This window comes from Musca vetustissima, unplaced genomic scaffold, assembly GCF_032173495.1.
Source record: "Musca vetustissima isolate MV318-11 ecotype Yass unplaced genomic scaffold, APGP_CSIRO_Mvet_v1 utg14542, whole genome shotgun sequence".
NCBI lineage: Eukaryota > Metazoa > Arthropoda > Insecta > Diptera > Muscidae > Musca > Musca vetustissima.
This window is the reverse complement of record NW_026873793.1, coordinates 3,535-10,893: the sequence shown is the minus strand read 5'-3', so window position 1 is coordinate 10,893 and position 7,359 is coordinate 3,535. Positions and strand designations below refer to the sequence as shown.

At 33.7% G+C, this 7,359-nt stretch overlaps 1 long non-coding RNA gene across 1 annotated transcript; it reads left to right on the top strand.

Annotated features, from left to right (window-relative positions):
- The first annotated feature begins 35 nt into the window (after window positions 1-35).
- On the top strand, window positions 36-6,779 carry LOC133328147 (uncharacterized). The gene is made up of 2 exons (XR_009754275.1): window positions 36-167; window positions 6,646-6,779. It is a non-coding gene; the product is annotated as an uncharacterized LOC133328147 (long non-coding RNA).
- The last annotated feature ends 580 nt before the right edge of the window (window positions 6,780-7,359 follow it).

The window sequence follows — 7,359 nt, the reverse complement described above, 5'->3', positions numbered from 1 at the left end:
ACAAGCAACATCCTCATCACCAGGAACAAGAAAAAGAACACCAGTCATCACATAAATTGTTGCAAAATGGAACGAAACGTCAAAGGCGAACTTTAAGTAATTGTGGCACCAAGGAACCAAGACGACGCATAGAAGCACGTCTCGTGGAATGGCAACCACAAGGCAAGGTGAGTGGGTGGATGGATGCAAAATGTTTGGGATTTTTCTTTGAATGACAATTTGTAGGTTGTTTTATTTTAATGTCATTGTGTGTTCTGGATTTGTAGTCGGAAGCAATAGAGAGTAGTATTTCCGCTCATGGAAGGCTGATAGTTCTTCTTTTAGAAATATTAATGAGGTTGGAAATGGGAAAGATATTTTTCAAGGACTTTTCCAAGTCCATGTTTTGCTATTGTCCCTTTTAATAGTACCTGTACAATGTACGGTATTTTAAGGATGTCATACACGTTTTTCTATCGGTTTTTCTCTAATTTTATAGTTTAGTTTTACGCCATATATTTCTATAAGGAAAATATATAGCTTTGAAGAAAATCTGAATGCAATTTGAAATATATTGCCCCCATGACGACCAGAACGATATACGTGGATGTTTCAAATATATTTTTTAAAGGCCCATTAAGACTAGATTTTTTATACCCTCCACCATAGTATGGAGGGTATATTAGTTTTGTTTTTCCGTTTGTAACGCATCGAAATAATCATTTCCGACCCTATAAAGTATATATATTCTTGATCAGCGTAAAATTCTAAGACGATCTAAGCATGTCCGTCTGTCCGTCTGTTGTAATCACTCTAGCGTCTAAACGAGTTGAGATAGATCGCCAAAATTTTGCACAGAGTCGTCTTTTGTCTGCAGGCAGGTCAAGTTCGAAGATGGGATATATCGGTCCACGTTTAGGCATAGCTCCCATATAAGGGTACCCCCCAATTTTCGGTATTTTGGGGTTCTTGAGCGCGTCTTTCAACCGAATTCGCTGAAATTTGGTATATTGAGTTGCTATTGGGTACCCAATTTCTCCACAAAAAATTATACATATAGATCCATTTTTTCTGGTAGCCCCCATATAACGCTACCCTCTAATTTTCAGTATTTTGGGGGTTTTGATCGTAGTTTTCAACCGAATTGGCTGTAATTTAGTACTTTGAGTTCTTATTGGGTACCAAATCACTCCACTAAAAATTATAAATATAGGTCCATTTTTTCTGGTAGCCCCCATATAAGGGTACCCCCCAAATGTCGGTATTTTGGGGTTCTTGAGTGCGTTTTTCAACCGATTTCGCTGAATTTTGGTACATTTGGTTCCTATTAGGTGCCAAATATCTCCACCAAAAATTATACATATAGGTCCAAATTTTCTGGTAGGCCCTATATAACGGTACCCTCTAATTTTCAGTATTTTGGGGGTTTTGATCGTAGTTTTCAACCGAATTGGCTGTAATATAGTACTTTGAGTTCTTATTGGGTACCAAATCACTCCACTAAAAATTATAAATATAGGTCCATTTTTTCTGGTAGCCCCCATATAAGGGTACCCCCGAAATGTCGGTATTTTGGGGTTCTTGAGTGCGTTTTTCAACCGATTTCGCTGAAATTTGGTACATTTGGTTCCTATTAGGTGCCAAATATCTCCACCAAAAATTATAAATATAGGTCCAATTTTTCTGGTAGCCCCACTATAAGGGTACCCCCAACTTTCGCTATTTTGAGGTTCTTGAGCACGTTTTTCAACCGAATTCGCTGAAATTTGGTATTTTGTAATCGAATATGGTAACAAATTTCTCTACAAAAATGTTTTAATATGCACCGCCTTTTTGGGGTAGCCCCATATAACCCCTTTTTATACCCTCCACCATAGTATGGAGGGTATATTAGTTTTGTTTTTCCGTTTGTAACGCATCGAAATAATCATTTCCGACCCTATAAAGTATATATATTCTTGATCAGCGTAAAATTCTAAGACGATCTAAGCATGTCCGTCCGTAGTTATGCAATTTGTTCCGCGTTTTGGGTTTGGTTCTAAGACTATGTTGTAACTATATCACCTATGTAGGATATCGAGATAAAAAACTAGAACGTAAGGTTCGATAATGAACGTAAGATTCGATAATATATGAACTTTAACACGTATTTAAACCTAGCCCCTGTGTGGGAGGTACCAGAAGGAGTGGACCGATATTCCCCATCTTCGAATTTGAACTAAGTTTGGAAGAAATAATAAGATTGGCAAAGTTTGAATGAAATGTAAATTTTCTGAAACGGATTTGTATTATAGTTTACATAGAAATGTCGGTATAGGTCCACTTTTTGGTATGTTCCCATATTTTCATTTCTAGTACCTGTCAGTATATCTATGGTGGAGGGTATCCAAAGTTCGGCCCGGCCAAACTTAACGCTTATTCACTTGTTAAATATAATTTTTCAAGCATTTAAATATATATTCTTAAGGACTATCAGGACCATAAATATATTGTTATCTAAAGCATCAGCAGAATTTTTTTATAAGTGTGAACAATAAGCGTTCATTTTAATATATATTTTCTCAAAGACTATCAGGACTATAAATATATTTTTATCTACAGGATCAGCAGGATTTTTTATAAATGTGGATTATAAGCGTCCATAGTCCTTATAGTCCTGACGGCCCAAGGGTAGACTATAAGCTGTACAAATGTATTTTTCCAAGAACCGTCAGGATTTAAAAAGAAAATATTTTTTTGCATATTTTTATAAATATGTGACCTAAGGACCATCAGGACTATATGCGTGGACATTTTCAAAATAGTTTGTCAAGGACGATCAGAACTATAAGCATGGAAGTTTTTAAAAAGATTTTCTCAAGGACCATCAAGGTTATAAGTGTGGGTTTTTTAAATATAATTTTTAAATACCATCAGAACTAAACTCCTTTATATATATATATATATATATATATATTTCTCAAAAGACCATGAGGACTATAGGCATGGATCTTTTAAATATGTTTTCTCAGGGACCATCATGACTACAAGCGTGAATTTTTACATATATTTTAAGGAGGATAATTGTAAAATTTTTAAATATATTTTCTGAAGAACCATTAGGACTATAATTACCATCAGGACGATAAGCGCAGTACTATAAATATTTTTATATCTACAGGATCAGCAGGATTTTTTTATAAATGTGGACTATAAGCGTCCATAGTCCTGACGGCCCAAGGGTAGACTATAAGCTGTACAAATGTATTTTCTCAAGGACCGTCAGGATTTAAAAAGAAAATATTTTTTGCATATTTTTTTATAAATATGTTTCCTGAGGATCATTAGGTATATATGCGTGGATATTTTCAAAATATCAAATCAGTACTATAAGCATTGATTTTTTAAAAAAGATTTTCTCAAGGACCATCAGTGTTATATGTGTGGATTTTTTTAAATATAATTTTTAAAGGCCATCAGAACTAAACTCGTTTTTATATATTTCTCTAAGGAACATCAGGACTATAAGCGCGGACCTTTTGAATAAATTTTCTCAGGGACCATCAGGACTATAAGCGTGAATTTTTAAATATATTTTCATGAGAATAATTGTATTTTTTTTTTTAATATATTTTCTGAAGAACCATTAGGACTATAAATACCATCAGGACGATAAGCGCAGATTTTTTAAATATATTTTCGTAGATTTTTTTAAATAGATTTTCTTAAGGACCATCAGGACGATAAGCGTAGATTTTTTAAATAAATTTTCTTAAGGACCATCAGGACGATAAGCGTAGATTTTTTAAATAAATTTTCTTAAGGACCATCAGGACGATAAACGCAGATTTTTTAAATAAATTTTCTTAAGGACCATCAGGACGATAAGCGTAGATTTTTTAAATAAATTTTCTTAAGGACCATCAGGACGATAAGCGTAGATTTTTTAAATAAATTTTCTTAAGGACCATCAGGACGATAAGCGTAGATTTTTTAAATAAATTTTCTTAAGGACCATCAGGACGATAAGCGTAGATTTTTTAAATAAATTTTCTTAAGGACCATCAGGACGATAAGCGTAGATTTTTTAAATAAATTTTCTTAAGGACCATCAGGACGATAAGCGTAGATTTTTTAAATATATTTTCTTAAGGACCATCAGTGGATTTTTTCAAAGATCACCAGGACGATAAGCGTAGATTTTTTAAATATATTTTCTTAAGGACCATCAGTGGATTTTTTCAAAGATCACCAGGACGATAAGCGTAGATTTTTTAAATATATTTTCTTAAGGACCATCAGTGGATTTTTTCAAAGATCACCAGGACTAGAAGTGTACATTTTTTAAATATATTTTTTTCAAAGTCTTGATAATCTTGATATCTTGATCTCCATTTATTGAATATATTGGCAGATTTACAAGCGATTTTAAGAAAACTGTTCCAAGATGTATAGGAATATTTTTGTAAATAATAATTTTCGAAGGACTTTAGACTTTGGTTATTTTAAGAATATTTATGGAAGGATTTTAGCCCTGGAGTTTTTAAGAATATTTTTCAAAGGGCTACCAGATTTTTAATATCGTACGATTTTTAGACATGATTATACCCTTCACCACACTGTGGTACAGGGTATTATGTCTTTGTGCATATGTTTGTAACATGCAAAAAGAAACGAGGTAGACACATGGTTCCTTTTGAGAATATGCATAGAATCACTTTCAACGTCGATTTATGCATTTCCGTCCGTCTGTCCATGTTAAATAGTAAACAAAGTTCGTATTTTTGATTCGAATTGTATGAAATTTGGCACAGCTCATTTATTTGGCCCAAGAACGAACCCTACAGACATTGGGAAAATTGGTTCAGATTCAGATATAGCTCCCATATATAATTACGTCCGATTTAACGTAAATGGTGTACCATTTACGTTAATTTCGTGCAAATCTTTCAATTTGCACGAAATTTGGCATAACATACTAAATTAAGTCTATAGTGATGTGTGTTAAGTTTTGTGAAAATCCGTTCAGATTTAGATATAGCTCCCATATATATTTTCGTCCGATTTTAGGTAAATAGTGCACCAAAGTCCCTATATATCCTTCGATTTGCACGAAATTTGGCATAGCGTACCGAAGAAGGTCTAGAACGATGTGTGTTAAATTTCGTGAAAATTGGTCAGATTTACATATAGTTGCCATATATATTTTCGTCCGATTTAAGGTAAATGGTGGACCAAAGTACCTATATATCTTTCGATTTTCACGAAATTTGGCATAGCGTGCTTAGTAAAGTCTAGAATGATGTGTGTTCAGTTTTGGGAAAATCGGTTAAGATTTCGATATAGCTCCCATATATATTTTCTTCCAATATTAGACTCAATTCAGTTCGCTATGCCAAATTTCATGTAAATGGAAGGATATGTTGGTACTTTGGTGCACCAAATAATCAACGGGTGTCTAATTAAGAGAACACCCCCCGATAGCTATACACTCACAGAGAAACGTCCCAAAATTTGGAATCGATCGGATTATTAGTTTTTGAGTTATCGTTTTGAGCGGACACGATAACTCAAAAACTAATAATCCGATCGATTCCGAATTTTGGGACGTTTCTCTGTGAGTGTATAGCTATCGTATGAACTCGGATAAATCAAATCGGTCGAGATCTTCCTTATTTTTTAACTTGGTTTGTGGTAAAATATGCGATTTTTCAAAAATATTCTTTTTAAGTCCGCCATTTTGTTGATTTTTGAGCGAAGCCAATAATCCTACTTCATATGAGAGCCAGACATGTACCCTTTCTAACACGGTTGGAATTTTCGGATTCCGATATTCCAGTAAGGCGCGCCATAAAAAATAAGGACTTCATTCAATCACCAAAAAAAAAAAAAAAAAACAACAATTAAATTATTTTTCTTCTTTTTTAAATCTTCAACTGTATATGTGTAAAATTACAAACCTTAACATGCATTGGTATTCATTTACCAGCCCATTGAAAATCTTGAAAATATAAAATCGAGAAAATATAAAAACACTGCTTCGAGAAATGCGTTTAAAGTTTGAGAATCACTCTTGCCGTCACTTGATGCTGACACAATAAATGGACTATAGAGATTTCCACTTGAAATTTTGTAGGGACCTTCTTGAATTAGTGTAGATTCAAAAAACTAAATAAAATGTTTTGACCACGAGTATGGGGGGGGGTCCCCTTAAGATTAAATTTTGAACAGTGCAGGATATGAAAAGGCGACGTCTGTTAGGATACATATGACAAATATACCCAAAGTGGTGAAGGGTATCATATAGTCGGCCTAGTCCGACTTTACTACTTTCTTTACAGGTTTTGAAAATCTATAAGCATTAATATTTTTCCATGGACTAAAACATCTTGAATTTAATTTTAAACCCTAAATATGTATTTTCTTTAATTACCGAATATTTTTGTATAAAATTTAGTTTTAGTATGAAAATAGAACGAGATACAGAAATAAAATAATTTTTCAATAATTGGATTCTATGATTAGGCTATCAGATATATAAGATTGAATTTAAGTACTAGAAGATCTTTTGACGTGGATTTTTTTAAAATATTTATCATAGGACTTCCAGATCCATATAGCTTTATTTTTACCAGTAAATTTTAACGTTTTTTTATAAAATTTAATTTCCATCTTCCTCCATTACAGTTAAAAATTCAAGGTGGACGTAAAATAAGACGTCTACATCATCAGCAGCCACATTTCAAATATGAGACAACGACAGCGGATGTAAAACATCAGGAATACCATAAACATCAAATAAAAAATCACCAACAACAGCATTCAGCATTTAACAACAGAAATGGCAGCAGCAGCAACAATAACAGCCGCAACAATTATATATCAAACCAACGCAATTCTGGCCCAGTAACACCATCCGCAATTAACTTGGCACCTCAACAGCAACACAGACAGCAACATCACCACACAACCCAACAACATCAATCCCAGCAACACCATCAACAACAACAACACTCACAACGACGCATGAAACGTTCAATTAGCAGCCCACGTCATGTTGAAACTCTAATTGTTGCCGATTCGACAATGGTTAACTTTCATAATGAGGTAGAGACGTATCTTTTGACCATCATGAATATGGTCTCAGCCCTATACAAAGATCCCAGTATTGGTAATGCCATTGAAATCGTGGTGGTGAAAATAATCCTGCTCGAAGAGGATGAAGCACAACCAGATTTGAATTTAACACAGAATGCACAACAGAATTTGGATATGTTCTGTAGGTGAGTAGTTTTTCTACAACTACTAATACAAGGTGGTAGTGGAGACCACAACAACAATAAAATACGAATATGTTTATACGATTTTGCATATTTCATTTACATACAATTCAATTCACAG